General features: G+C 37.3%; 1 protein-coding gene and 1 pseudogene across 3 annotated transcripts in view; one reads left to right on the top strand and one right to left on the bottom strand.

Moving 5' to 3' along the window:
* The window catches only part of Prorp (protein only RNase P catalytic subunit), a 146,951-nt gene that overhangs the window by 65,871 nt on the left and 65,532 nt on the right, over positions 1-15,548 (bottom strand). The gene's annotated exons all lie outside the window — the stretch shown is intronic.
* Positions 8,680-9,507, top strand: LOC113200378 (adenylate kinase 2, mitochondrial pseudogene; annotated as a pseudogene).

Genomic DNA, 15,548 nt, shown 5'->3' with positions numbered 1-15,548 from the left:
ACCACCCAACATCAAGTAGCTACACTTTTTTCTCAGCAGCACATGGAACCTTCTCAAAAATAGACCATATACTATGTCACAGGGCAACTCTTAGACAATACAAAGAGGTAGAGATAATACCATGCATCTTGTCTGATCATAATGGAATGAAACTGAAAATCAATGATAAAAGAAGAAAGGAAAAATCAAGCATCACCTGGAGAATGAACAATAGGTTGCTGAGTGATCAATGGGTTTTAGAAGACATCAAGGAGGAAATTAAAAAATTCCTAGAGTTAAATGAAAACACAGACACAACATATCGGAATCTATGGGACACATTGAAAGCAGTTCTAAGAGGAAAATTCATTGCTTGGAGTTCATTCCTCAAAAAAAGAAAAAACCAACAAATAAATGATCTCATACTTCATCTCAAAATCCTAGAAAAAGAAGAGCAAAACGACAGCAAAAGAAGTAGAAGGCAAGAAATAATTAAAATCAGAGCTGAAATTAATGAAATTGAAACAAAAGAAACAATTGAAAAAATTGACAAAACTAAAAGCTGGTTCTTTGAAAAAATAAATAAAATTGACAGACCCTTAGCCATGCTAACGAAGAGAAAAAGAGAGAGAACCCAAATTACTAGCATACGGGATGAAAAAGGCAATATCACAACAGACACTTCAGAAATACAGAAGATAATCAGAAATTACTTTGAATCCTTATACTCCAATAAAATAGAAGATAGTGAAGGCATAGATAAATTCCTTGAGTCTTATGATCTGCCCAGATTGAGCCAGGAGGATATAGACAACCTAAACAGACCAATAACAATAGAGGAAATAGAAGAAACCATCAAAAGACTACCATCTAAGAAAAGCCCAGGACCGGATGGGTATACAGCAGAGTTTTACAAAACCTTTAAAGAGGAACTAACACCAATACTTTTCAAGCTATTTCAGGAAATAGAAAAAGAGGGAGAACTTCCAAATTCATTCTACGAGGCCAACATCACCCTGATTCCGAAACCAGACAAAGACACTTCAAAGAAAGAAAACTACAGACCAATATCTCTAATGAACCTTGATGCAAAAATCCTCAATAAAATTCTGGCGAATCGGATTCAAATACATATCAAAAAAATTATACACCATGACCAAGTAGGATTCATCCCTGGTATGCAAGGTTGGTTCAATATACGGAAATCAATAAATGTTATCCACCACATCAATAGACTTAAAAATAAGAACCATATGATCATCTCGATAGATGCAGAAAAAGCTTTCGACAAAGTACAGCATCCCTTTATGTTCAAAACTCTAGAAAAATTAGGGATAACTGGATCATACCTCAACATTGTAAAAGCAATCTATGATAAGCCACAGGCCAGCATCATTCTGAATGGAGAAAAATTGAAGGCATTCCCTCTAAGATCTGGTACAAGACAGGGATGCCCTCTCTCACCACTTCTGTTCAACATAGTCCTCGAAACACTGGCCAGAGCAATCAGGCAGACGAAAGAAATTAAAGGCATAAAAATAGGAAAAGAAGAACTTAAATTATCACTATTTGCAGATGATATGATTCTATACCTAGCAGACCCAAAAGGGTCTACAAAGAAGCTATTAGAGCTAATAAATGAATTCAGCAAAGTGGCAGGATATAAGATCAACACGCATAAATCAAAGGCATTCCTGTATATCAGCGACAAATCCTCTGAAACGGAAATGAGGACAACTACTCCATTCACAATATCCCCCAAAAAAATAAAATACTTGGGAATCAACCTAACAAAAGAGGTGAAAGATTTATACAATGAAAATTACAGAACCCTAAAGAAAGACATAGAAGAAGACCTTAGAAGATGGAAAAATATACCCTGCTCATGGATAGGCAGAACTAACATCATCAAAATGGCGATATTACCAAAAGTCCTATATAAGTTCAATGCAATGCCAATCAAAATCCCAACAGCATATCTTGTAGAAATCGATAAAAGAATCATGAAATTCATATGGAATAATAAAAGACCCAGAATAGCAAAAACAATACTAAGCAGGAAGTATGAATCAGGCGGTATAGCGATACCAGACTTCAAACTATACTACAGAGCAATAGTAACAAAAACAGCATGGTACTGGTACCAAAACAGGCGGGTGGACCAATGGTACAGAATAGAGGACTCAGTAACCAAGCCACAAAACTACAACTATCTTATTTTTGATAAAGGGGCTAAAAGCATGCAATGGAGGAAGGATAGCATCTTCAACAAATGGTGCTGGGAAAACTGGAAATCCATTTGCACCAAAATGAATCTGAATCCCTATCTCTCGCCGCGCACAAAAGTTAACTCAAAATGGATCAAGGAGCTTGATATTAAATCAGAGACATGGCATCTGATAGAAGAAAAAGTTGGTTATGATCTACACGCTGTGGGATCGGGCTCCAAATTCCTCAATAGGACACCCATAGCGCTAGAGTTAACAAATAGAATCAACAAATGGGACTTACTCAAACTAAAAAGTTTTTTCTCAGCAAAAGAAACAATAAGAGAGATAAACAGGGAACCTACATCCTGGGAACAAATCTTTACTCCGCACACTTCAGATAGAGCCCTAATAACCAGAATATACAAAGAACTCAAAAAATTAGACAATAAGATAACAAATAACCCAATCAATAAATGGGCCAAGGACCTGAACAGACACTTCTCAGAGGAGGACATACAATCAATCAACAAGTACATGAAAAAATGCTCACCATCGCTAGCAGTCAGAGAAATGCAAATCAAAACTACCCTAAGATACCATCTCACTCCAGTAAGACTGGCAGCCATTAGGAAGTCAAACAACAATAAGTGCTGGAGAGGATGCGGGGAAAAGGGCACTCTTGTTCATTGCTGGTGGGACTGCAAATTAGTGCAGCCAATTTGGAAAGCAGTATGGAGATTTCTCGGAAAGCTGGGAATGGAACCACCATTCGACCCAGCTATTCCCCTTCTCGGTCTATTCCCTAAAGCCCTAACAAGAGCATGCTACAGGGACACTGCAACATCGATGTTCATAGCAGCTCAATTCACGATAGCAAGACTGTGGAACCAGCCTAGATGCCCTTCAATAGATGAATGGATAAAAAAAATGTGGCATTTATATACTATGGAGTATTATTCTGCATTAAAAAATGACAAAATCATAGAATTTGGAGGGAAATGGATGGCATTAGAGCAGATTATGCTAAGTGAAGCTAGTCAATCTTTAAAAAACAAATACCAAATGACTCCTTTGATATAAGGGGAGTAAACAAGGACAGGGTAGGGACAAAGAGCTTGAGAAGAAGATTTACATTAAACAGGGATGAGAGGTGGGAGGGAAAGGGAGTGAGAAGGGAAATCGCATGGTAATGGAAGGCGATCCTCAGGGTTATACAAAAATGACATATAAGAGGAAAGGAGGGGTAAGACAAGATAATACAAATGGAAGAAATGATTTACAGTAGAAGGGGTAGAGAGAGAAAAGGGGAAGGGAGGGGAGGGGAGGGGAGGGGAGGGGAGGGGAGGGGGGATAGTAGAGAATAGGACAGACAGCAGAATACATCAGACAAGAGAAAGGCAATATGTCAATCAATGGAAGGGTAACTGATGTGATACAGCAATCTGTATACGGGGTAAAATTGGGAGTTCATAACCCACTTGAATCAAACTGTGAAATATGATGTATTAAGAACTATGTAATGTTTTGAATGACCAACAATAAAAAAATAAATAAATAAAAAAAAAAAAAAAAAAAAAAAACAAAGCCAGCCTCAGCAAAAATATCAAGGTGCTAAGCAACTCAGTGAGACTGTCTCTCTAAATAAAATACAAAATAGGACTGGGGATGTGGCTCAGTCGTCGAGTGTCCCAGAGTTCAATCCTCCAAACCACCCCCCACCCAAAAAAGCTTCTGCACAGCAATGTAAATGATTAAAAAAGAAAAGAGCCTACAGAGTGGGAGAAAATTTTTGCCATCTGCTCCTCGGACAGGGGATTAATATCAAGAATATGTAAAGAACTCAAAAAACTTAACATCAAAATAACCAATAACCCAATCAATAAATGGGCAAATGATCAAAACACACATTTCTCCAAAGAAGAAATATTAAAAATGGCCAATAAATATATGAAAAAATGTTCAACATCATTAGCAATAAAGGGAACACAAATCAAAACCAGATGAGGCTTTCACCTCCCTCCAGTTACAATGGCAATCATCAAGGATACACATAATAATAAAAGCTGACAAGGATGTGGGAGGAAAAGGTATACTTATACATTGTTGGCAAGACTACAAATTAGTGAAAACATTCTGAAAAGCAGTATGGAGATTCCTCGAAAAACTAGGAATGGAATCACCACATGAACCAGCTTGGTATTTATCCAAAAGAACTAAAATCAGGCGGGGCATGGTGGCACACACCTGTAATCCCAGCAGCTCAGGAGACTGATGCAGGAGGATTGCAGGTCTGAAGCCAGCATCAGCAATTTAGTGAGGCAACCAAGTGATCCCCATCTAAAAAAAAAAAAAAGACCTAGGGATGTGGCTTAGTGGTTTAGCACCCCTGAGGGTTCAGTCCCTCAAACCAACTGACCAACTGACCAACCAACCAACCAACCAATGAGAGAACTAAAATCAGCATACTACATCAATATAGCCACTACAATGTTTATAGCAGGACAATTCACAATAGCCAAATTATGTAATCAGCAAAGATGCCCAACAATAGATGAATGGATTAATAAAATGTGCTATATATGCACGATGGAGTTTTACTCAGCCATCAAGAAAAATGACATTATGGCATTTATTAGGAAATGCGTGGAAATGGAGCATATCATGTTAAGTGGAATTAGCCAGACTCAGAAAATCAAGGGTTAAATATTTTCTCTCACATGTGGAAAGCAGAGAAAAATAAGGAAAAGAAGGCAGTGCGGATGATATAACATAAAGTTATAGAAAAGATTTGTGTAGTAGAATAAGATGATAGGGAAGGAGGAAAGAGAGAAAAGAGGAAGAAATGAAGAATGAACTGAACAAAATCATATTATGTGCATATATAAATATACCACAGGGAATTTCACCTTTATGTATAAGTATAAAGCAGCAATCAAAAATAAATAAATGAGGAAAAAGAAGATCATTAGAATAGAGGAAGGAGAACAAGGGAAGGAAAGAGGGGAGGGAAAAAGGAGGTTAAGGGAAAGGGCATTGAAACGGAATAAATCAAATTCCATGTATATATGATTTTGCCTGAATGAACCCAACTACTATGTATAACTCTAATGTTCCAATAAAAAAAAGAAAGTGACTATGATATAATTAAATCCCACTGAACAAATTATATAGTAAAAGAAAACCTTTTTTGGGGTAATATTAAACAAAGGTTTGGTTGTTTTTTTTTTTTTGTATGTTGTAAAAATAACACATGGAGAGGAAATAATCCCTCTACCACTGAGCCACATCCCCAACACTATTTTGTATTTTATTTAGACAGGGTTTCACTGAGTTGCTTAGCAACTCACTTTTGCTGAGGCTGGCTTTGAACTCGAGATTCTCCTGCCTCAGCTTCCCAAGCCACTGGGGATGCAGTGGTATACACCTGTAAGCTGTAATAATTCATAGATAATGCCAGGTGTGCACCACTGCATCTGGCATCTCTCCACTGAGCTTTATTCCCAGACGTTTTTATTTTCCTATCTTGAAACAGGGTCTCTCTAAGTTTTGCAGAGGCTGGTCTTGAATTTGTAATCTTCCTTCATCAGCCTCCTGGTTGCTGGGATTACAGGTGTGCACCACTGCACGGTCTGTATTTTAACTTTAAAAAGAAAACGTACAAAATGAGGCATCTATACTATATTGCCAAAAGTAAGGAAGTGCTAAACAAGCAAAAAAATACCTACGAGTGATGGCATGTCAAAAAGGCATAAAAGCTACTAAAATCTCCCAATGGATAAGCTAGAACAATTTGAACAGCTAAATAAAGTAGTATAGGTTGTAACCTATAGTGTTAAAAACAAATATTCATAAGTTCATACTATTATAAATAAATGATTTAACAAACAAATGTATGAGTGAGAGGGACAAATTTCAAGAGGGCAGAATTCCAAGTAATTTATGTAAATGTAGTCCTATGTTACTTAACAACAGGTACATATTCTGAGAAATACATTGTTAGGTGATTTTGCCATTATGTGAACATCGAAGAGTATACAAAACAACTTAATACAGCTATGACATCATTATGTGATATAATTTTCGACACTGTATACATAGTCCTTCCTTAGGAGAAACATTGTTATACAGCTCATAATTTTTTTTTCTCTCAAAAAAGCAGAAAAAGCTTAATTCCCCCCGTTCTTCAAGTGAGGGCTGCATATAGAGACATCCTTCTGAAGAATATAGTATGGAAAGGAATAAAACAAATAATTTTTCATTAACAAACTTGACCAACAGTTTCTCTGCCAAGTGATCAAGGTTAGCATCAATGGTGCTAAGTCATGTTGATCAGATGTGAATGAGAACAGCACCTTGTTTTCTTTTCCAAAATTACAATTTGGTCACATTATGAGAAAAATATATGATTCCCAGTTGAGAGACATTCTACTAAATACCTGATCAGTATACCTCAAAACTGTCAAGGTTCATCAAAACCAAGGAAAATCTAATAAAATGTCACAGGTATAAGGAGACTAAAGAGACATTATGACTAGTGGTATACTGGTGGACTCCTGGAAAAGAAAAAGAACAAAAGTAAAAACTAAGAAGATCTAAATAAAGAATAGACTTTGTTTTTGGGGATTGAACTCTGGGCACTCAAACCACTGAGCCACATCCCCAGCCCTATTTTGTACTTTATTTAGAGAGAGGGTCTCACTGAGTTGCTTAGCACCTTGCCATTGCTTGAGGCTGGCTTTGAACTCTTGATCCTCCTGCCTCAGCCTCCCATGGACTACAATTTTAATAATGTTGACAGTATTGGCTAATTAATTGTGACAAATGTATTACATTAAAATGTTAATGACTGAGAAAACCAGATATAGGATATTGGAATTCTCTTTAACTATTTTTGCAACTTTTCTATAGGTCTAAAACTATTCTGAAATAAAACCTTATTCTAAAAACTCAAAACTCTACAAGGAAAAATATATCTTAGATGGAGAGAATAAATATCACAAAAAGTCAACTCTTTTTTCTTCTCTTTCTTTGTATGTATGTGTATGTGTGTGTGTGTGTGGGGGGGAGAGTGGCGAATACAGGGGATTGAACCCAGGATGACTCTATCATTGAGCTATATCCCCAGCTCTGTTTAAATTTTGAGAAAAGGTCTTGCTAAATTGCCCAGGCCAGACTTGAACTTACAATTATTCTACCTCACCTCTGAGAAGTAGGAATTACAGATATGTGCCACTGCACCGATCTAACTCTTTCTGAATTAATAAAGGTAATTTAATATTATTTTAAAAAGAACACTGTTTAAATGAGATAAGATAATGCTACTATTTCTCAGTTGAATAAATGTATAGGGGGTATAGAAGGATACTGGGATTAAACACAGGGGCACTTTATAACTGAACTACACTGTCATTCCTTTTTTTTTTTTTTTAAAATTTTGACACAGGGTCTTGCCAAATTGCTCAGGTTGGCCTCAGACTCATAATCCTTCTGTCTTAGCCCCCCATATTGCTGGGATTACAGGTATGCACCACCGTACCTGGTGAAGGAATGCATTTTTGAGTGACAAAATGAAACAATACTAGCTTTCAGGTTAACCGCCCCCCCCCCCCCCCCCCCCCCCCGCCGGCCGCCTTTTCCTACAACTTATTCTCATCTCTATAAGCTTAAATTTCTCAACAGGCTATGTAACTGATTCCTTCATCATCATAATATATTTTTAGATAGGCGCAGTGGCATACTCCCAGCAAGCAGCTCCGGAGGCTGAGGCAGAAGGATTTTGAGTTCCAAACCAATCTTAGCAATTAAGGTGAGGCCCTAAGCAACTCATGGAGACCCTGTCTCTAAGTAAAATATTAAAAGGGGATTGGAGATGTTGCTCAGTGGTTAAGTGCCCCTAGATTCAATCCCCAGTACCAAATATATACATAAATTTGTGTGTATACTCACACATACTTTTTTAAGAATAGTTTTATCTAGTAGTTTGAGATCCAAGCTCTACCTCAGGTTAGTAGGGATAAGGGGCTATTGAATGAACTGCTGGTTTGAGTAATGTCACAAGCTCATTTAATCTTTCTCAGCATTAGTTTCCTCATTGTAAAATGCAAATAGGATAACACCTGAGGGAGTTGTATAAATTACATGAAATGATGCATATAAAATATTTAGCACCTAAAGCATACATCAAACCACTAAATAAAATTATTCTTTGTTTTTTATTTATTTCTTATGTTGTTGGGAATCAAATCCAGGGCCTTGTACATGCTAAGTGAGTGCTCTACCATTAAGCTATATCCCTAATCTCTGAAATTATTCTTTTAAAACATATATTTAAAATTCAAAGTATTGCTGGGCATGGTGGTATATGCCTGTAATCCCAGCAGCTCAGGACACAGAAGCAGGAGGATCATGAGTTTAAAGACAACCTCAGCAACTTAGCAAGAACCTGTCTCAAAATTATATATAGGTAGTACTGGACCTGTGGGGTGTGCGGGCGGGTGGCTGCAAGAGGCTTTGGCGGACATGGCTCCCAACGCGCCGGCAGCAGAACCGGAGTGTCCTAAAGGCATCCGGGCTGTGCTGCTGGGGCCACCTGGGGCTGGCAAGGGTACGCAGGCCCCCAAATTGGCAGAAAACTTCTGTGTCTGCCATTTGGCCACTGGAGATATGCTGAGGGCCATGGTGGCTTCTGGCTCAGAACTGGGAAAAAAATTGAAAGCAACTATGGATGCTGGGAAACTGGTGAGTGAAGAAATGGTAGTGGAGCTTATTGAGAAGAATTTGGAGACCCCGTCATGCAAAAATAGCTTTCTTCTGGACGGCTTCCCTCGGACTGTGAGACAGGCAGAAATGCTTGATGACCTCATGGAGAAGAGGAAAAATAAGCTTGATTCTGTGATTGAATTCCGCATTCCAGACTCCCGGCTAATCCGGAGAATCACTGGAAGGCTGATTTACCCCAGAAGTGGCCGGTCCTACCATGAGGAGTTCAATCCCCCAAAGCAACCCATGAAAGATGATATCACTGGGGAACCCTTGATCCGCCAATCAGATGATAATGAGAAGGCCTTGAAAATACGCCTGGAAGCCTACCACTCCCAGACCACCCCACTTGTGGAGTACTACAAGAAGCGGGGGATCCACTCTGCCATCAATGCATCCCAGACCCCTGATGTCGTATTTGCAAGCATCCTAGCAGCTTTCTCCAAAGCCACATCCTAGTAAAGAAGGCCAGGCGAGACTGCACCACTGCTCATCACCCCGCGGCGTGATCCCTGCTCTTTGGTGCTGGGCAGAGGGGAAAGGTGTCAGGGGAAGCATGGAGAGGGAAGGACTATTTAGAAGACCAGCAGTGTTCTAGTGAGTGGGGTTTTTTTTTACATGTAGGTGGGAGTTTTAAAAATATAAACAATTGGGCTGGGATTGTGGCTCAGTGGTAGCGGGCTCGCCTGGCATGCGTGCGGCCCGGGTTCGATCCTCAGCACCACATACAAACAAAGATGTTGTGTCCGCCGAAAACTGAAAAATAAATATTAAAAAAAAATCTCTCTCTCTCTCTCTCTTAAAAAAAAATATAAACAATTAATTAAAAAAAATACTGTGATTGAGGGTGTGGATACAAATAGGGTGATACAGTATTATTTCTAAGCAATCGGGTTTTCATTTACTCTGAACTGGTGACAATATATTTTAAAGCCAGTGTTCTTAGACCTCAGCTTTTATCTCAGAACCTCATGGGGTGCCAGGCCAAGAATGCAGGAAATCAAACTGTGGTCCTGTGTGTTCTGTAGCTTAGAAGAGAGAGTGTTTGATTGTTAATGCTGGTGCCCCACACCATAAGATCAAAAAATCATCTCTATAGGCTAGGGATGTACCTCAGCAATAGAGCACTTGCCTAGCATGTGCAAGGACCTGGTTCAATCCCCAGCATCAATTTAAAAAAAAAAACATCTCCACACCTAAAAGAGATAAGGGGTTGGAGGTGGGGCTCAACAAATCAAGTTTTCTAGTGTTGGGGAAAAAAGGGGAGGTGGGTCTCTTTCCCTTCCCCTGATTCACCACTCTCATGGCTAAGCTCATGGTGTCAGCAACCACCCAGCACGTGCCACAATCTTATGCCTTCTTTCATCTGTGGTGTGTGAAAGGACCCTTTTTAATAAACGAGCAAGGGCTGGGGATGTAGCTCAGTCGTATAATGCTTGCCTGGCATGCACAAGGCCCTGAGTTTAGTCCCCAGCACCATGAAAAATAAGTAAATAAAAATAATAAAATGAACAATTGTCCTAAGCTATATCATCCAAAGATTATCCTTTCCATCCTCATATCCTGTGAGTGGGACACTCGACAGCACTGTGATGTATTATCTTCAATGAGGTGCCTTTCTTAATTGACCAAATGCTGCCTTGTTTGACCCTAAGTCAATAAAGTATGTTAAAAATTTGTAAAAAAAAAAAATTATATATATATATATATAAAGGCTGGGGATATGGCTCAGTGGTTAAGTACCCCTGGGTTCAATCCCTGGTATCAAAAAAAAAAAAAAAAAAAAAAAAAAGACAGGAAAAATATTCAAAGTATTTAAAATGCCAAAGTTTGTTAGCTCCCTCCTGCTATGGTACTAAACTTTCTGATTCTTACTGCCACAGTCAACATTAAAACCATGAACAGGATAAATCGTGAACAGAACTAGTAATTAAAGACACTACTACAGTGTGTGGGTGCATATGTACAGGTGTGAGGAAGGACCTGGTTAATGCCTATATTATAGCCTGATATCTTTACAGAAAGTGACTCACTGAAGTCAGGACTTAATTAGAAATAACAGAATAAAGAGTCAAATGTTATGAGATTTTATCCCTCTGATTATATGTCAGAGTGAAATCAGGTAGTAGATATTGATTAAATTGCTAAAACACTAGAAAGTGATTAAGAATTTTATATACTTTTATAACCATGGAACTGCTTTCAGACTTTAGGATCTTCACTTTCAAGTTCTTATTTCAGTAAAATATTATATATTTTGCAGATCTATATTGGTTAATTTGAAAAGGAACTGCTCTTTTAATTTATCCTCCAAGATTAAATTTACCAAGATTACCATTATTTTTTTCTAAACAAATGAGAAAATTTTCAAGAGGGTTTCCTGCCATTCATAATATAATATGTACAGATCTTTGGAGAAAGATTATAATTGTAAAGTTTGTATTTACATTAATTCTATTACCTTATATATACCAGCAATTGCTAGTTATTTAGGGTTCAGACAAGACTAAGCAAGGAGGAAAACACTCCACTAATTAAATGATGTCAGGCTGAGTTTGTAAGCATCTTTTTTACATTGAAGAAATAGTACTATCTCAGCCCATTTGTGTTGCTGTAACAACATACCGTGTGACTAGGTAGTTTATAAAGAACAGAAATTTATCCAGGCATGGTGGTGCACACCTTCAATCCCAGTGACTCAGGAGGCTGAGGCAGGAGGAGGTGAGTACAAACCTAGCCTCAGCAACTTAGTGAGGCCCTAAGCAACTCAGTGAGACCCTGTCTCTAATAAAATATATAAAAGGGCTGGGGATGTGGCTCGGTAGTTAAGCACCCCTGGGTTCAATCCCTGGTACCAAAAACAAAACAAAACAAAACAACAACAACAAAAAAAAACCCAGAAGTTTATATTTACTCAAAAGTATGGAGGCTGGAAAGTTCAAGATCAAAGCAGCAGAAGGTTCAGTGTCTGGTAAGGGCCTCAATTTCTACTTCCAAGATAAAGAATTGCATGCTGTCTCCTCTCATAGTAGAAGGCACAGAAGGGCAAAAGGAGATATACTCACTTACTCAAGCCCATAAGGTTGCTAATGATGCTATGAGGGCAAAGTCTTCAAGGCCTAATCACTTCCTAAAAGTGCCACCCTAAATACTGGTGCATTGGTGATTAAGTTTCAACATGAAGTTTGGAGGAGAAACAAACATTCCAACTATATAGTAAGTGCCCACTATAATTATTTAACAAATATAACCTCTCTTTAGTATCTCTTCAAAGCACTTTCTACTCACCAGGGATATTAGGTAGATATGATTTTTTTTTATCAGCCTTTAAAAAAAACTGCAATGAAATTATAAATTTTTAAAATATGGTCTAGCACTGCTGTGGATTACTACAGATCTGAAGCAAAAAATAAGTTTATTCATTTCCCAAAAGGATCAACCAGCAGAATTCCTGCTACCAAGTCTTCTAATTTCACAGCATGAGTTATTGAGGCCTGTTCAGCACCTTCAGAGGCTTCTATCATTATCATATGCCACTTTTTTTTCTCCCATTACTGGCTAGTGAATCCTGGGGCATGCTATCACTGAGCTACATCCCTAATTCTTTTTAAATTTTGAGGCAGGGTCATGCTAAGTTGCCCAGTGTGCCTCAAAACTGTGATCCTCCTATCTCAGTTTCCTGAATAGGTAGGATTACAGGTATGTGCCACCATGTCTGCCACTTCATATACCATTCTTCTCACCCCTTTTCTGCCAATCTGTATACAATCCACTCATTTGGTTCTAAAGAGAATGTTGTGAATAGCATTTAGAATACCCACATGACCCTATATCGAGGATCAGAGGAGAGAATCCTTTGGTTTCAATATGAAGAATAATGAAATTTCCTTGAAGAATTTGTTCCTATTTAATTCTATGAATTATACGAATTTTACAAATTATTGTCTTATAGTGAAAATAGGTCCTTTGAAAGTTATACCAGAATTGGGTGTAAATTTCCCCACTTTCTAAGGTTCTGTTCACCTTATCTCCTCTCCCTATTCCCAGCCTACCTCCTTTGAAAATTTCTTAGGTCAAAAGAGATGTTTATAATGGAAGTATGGGATGTTTATGAATTATGTGCAAGTTTGTTGACTAAATTTAAACCAAATTAAAAGATCCTTTCATGTATGTATCGTGTGTACCAACCTTAAACCCTCTTCTCCTAAGCCCATTTTCCCTTCGTACCTTTTCTTAGTTTTTTTCTTTTAACTTCTTTTAAATTTGTTTTATCTTTTGGGCTGGAATACATTATTTAAACTATGATATCTTTTCTAGAACAAAATGGGGTAGAAATGATCTATAAATATGAAATAATCACTTTGGAAAGGAATAAATACTATAAGGAACCATAATTCTTCCTAAAACTATCCATTAAAAAAAAAGGCCTAAATTACTAAAAAAAAAAAAAACAAAACAAAAAAAACACAACAAAACCCAAACCATATAATTTGAATTGATATTACATCAACAGATCTTAAATGTATTAGACTGTAAGAAAAATTAGCCTTTATAATAGTGAAAAGTGTGAAATGGATACTATTTTATTTTATTTATTCTTTTTTGGTGGTACTGGGATTGAACAGGGCCTCATGCATAGTAGGCAAGTGCTCTACCACTGAGTTCTACATCTAGAAACTTAAAAGGAAAAAAAAAATGCTGTTTCAAAACAAGTGTTACCTCAAAATTAATGATTAATAAAATGTTAGTTAGTACAGTAATAACCAGGTAAGAATAATTTACACAGCTTCAAAAAAAAAAGTAAAGTAAATTTACTACTTGCTTTTGAGTCACTGCTTACCTTACTGATTTAACAAATATTTTAAAACTTTTTGTCACTGTTAAAGTAGATATTACATTTTCATAAATGGCCTTTGCCTACCACATTCCTGAGGAGGGTGTTTAAAAAATATTGCCATAGAAGCAACATACACACAATAATGATTCACAGAGAATCTTACCACACCCCAAATAATTATCACACAGACATTATCAGTGACACATTAAGACAGGAAATCAATTTGCCATTAAGATTTTGCCAGAGTGACATTAGAAACAGGAGCTTGGCAACATGTTTCCTTAACAAGGCTATTCTAATACACCTGATTACTTGAATAATAAAAAGGGGTAATCTATTTCAAACATAAGGCAAAGTGTACCTTTCTGGTACATTTGGAATGAAAGGAATATGAAGCCCAATTCATTATAGAAACCTTTCCTGGATTCATTCATCTATTGATGCCCTTGATCATATATCACTAAAAACCCACCTGACTGCTGATCATTCACTTCATGAGAAGTTTGATATTTTTGAGAATAATTCTGAGCAGTACAGACTATTGTAGCAGTCACATGACAACCCAGAACTCTTACATGTTGTATTGAGCAGGAGTGGGTGGAGTGGCACATGATAGAGGGAAATAGTTAGCCTGACATTGTGTGACTTAGGGCAATGTAACTTAACTCTGAGTTACCATGCCATGAAAGATGAATAGTGAGTAAAAAAGCAAAAAACAATTGTTTGTGTTCCTCAGTGGCATACACTAATGTCCATTTATTGCCCCAAGTCACTTATATTACCCCTGACTAGCTAGATGTAATTATTTTCTAAAATGCAAAGATTAGATATGATTTCCTCCTGTGTTATAAGCTTACAGATTAAAGAATTTTATAAGCCCTTCCTAAACCCTAATGAAGTAGAATTCAAATGCTGTTACCAGATTAGCTGTTTTAAGATACATAGTTCAAGTTCATCATTTCATTGATTTATTTACTTTTTACATATTTTAGTTCCATGAATCCATACTAACATATTTATATGGGTAACATTTCAGATTCCTTAGGAAGAAAACCACAATTTCACTGCTTTGATATTCCATTTAATAACTTTTAGCCTCAAATTTTCCCCATTAATATTTTCCCTTTGTTCTACTTAACTTTTTAAAGTCATACTTTAAATAACTTACACCATCATAACGCTAATATAACACCTTGAAAACATAGCTATGGGTTATGGAAACAACAAACTTCTGTTTTGAAAATGAAAGAAGTATATCACTCCTAGAACCAAGTTCCCTAAAATGAGTTTCATATACTTAGTTAAAAAACAAACAAACAAACAAACAATATCAAAAAAACAGATTTCCATTCTAAGAATCATTAAAAAGACTAATTTCACTTCTTTTTGGTATGGGGGATTGAACCCAGGGGCACTTAACCATTGAGCAACACCCCTAACCCCCTTTAATATTTTATTTAGGGACTCACTGAATTGCTTAGGGCTTCACTAAGTTGCTGAGGCTGGCTTTGAACTTACAATCCTCTTGCCTCAGCCTCTAGAGCTGCTGGATTATAGGCATGCACCAAAGCACCCAGCCCAATCTGACTTCTAAAATGACTTGTTTTTGTAAAGTTAGTAAGGTAAACCTCTGAGAAACCAGTTTTACATAATAGTTGATTCCAAAAATGTGGTCTCAATCCTGCAGCATCAGCATTATCTGGAACCCTTTTAGAATTGCAAATTCTTGGCCTCACTCCAGACCTTCTGAATCAGAGCTCTGG

The sequence above is a fragment of the Urocitellus parryii genome, chromosome 6, assembly GCF_045843805.1.
Source record: "Urocitellus parryii isolate mUroPar1 chromosome 6, mUroPar1.hap1, whole genome shotgun sequence".
Taxonomy (NCBI): Eukaryota; Metazoa; Chordata; class Mammalia; order Rodentia; family Sciuridae; genus Urocitellus; species Urocitellus parryii.
This window is presented reverse-complemented; position numbering and strand designations above follow the sequence as displayed.